This window comes from Penaeus monodon, chromosome 24, assembly GCF_015228065.2.
Source record: "Penaeus monodon isolate SGIC_2016 chromosome 24, NSTDA_Pmon_1, whole genome shotgun sequence".
NCBI classification, from domain to species: Eukaryota; Metazoa; Arthropoda; class Malacostraca; order Decapoda; family Penaeidae; genus Penaeus; species Penaeus monodon.
The window spans coordinates 10,173,997-10,174,276 of NC_051409.1; the positions used below are offsets into that span (position 1 = coordinate 10,173,997).

The 280-nt window shown below is 34.3% G+C and overlaps 1 protein-coding gene across 1 annotated transcript in view; it reads right to left on the minus strand.

Moving 5' to 3' along the window:
* LOC119588555 (inositol hexakisphosphate and diphosphoinositol-pentakisphosphate kinase-like) overlaps positions 1-280 on the minus strand; it is a 23,388-nt gene that overhangs the window by 22,592 nt on the left and 516 nt on the right. The gene's annotated exons all lie outside the window — the stretch shown is intronic.

A 280-nucleotide genomic window follows, 5' to 3' on the forward strand; every position in this document is an offset into this window, starting at 1 on the left:
TGATCAAAAGGAAAGTGTACAAAGTCTGAAACGTAAAACCATGTAAGCCATACCCTAAAATAGGATTAAAAGGGAAAATTACAGCTTTAAAATCTTTCACCAATAAGGACATAAGCATGACATGCAAATGTTACGTGTCTATGATCATATGCACTCCTTCAGTTATATACATGCATGTGAGAGTACTTCGTTTGCTTGCTTCTTTGTTTCCCTGTGTTTGTGTGTCAAACAGATTGACCTTGAGTGACATTCAAACTATAATATTGTTAAATATCGTAGA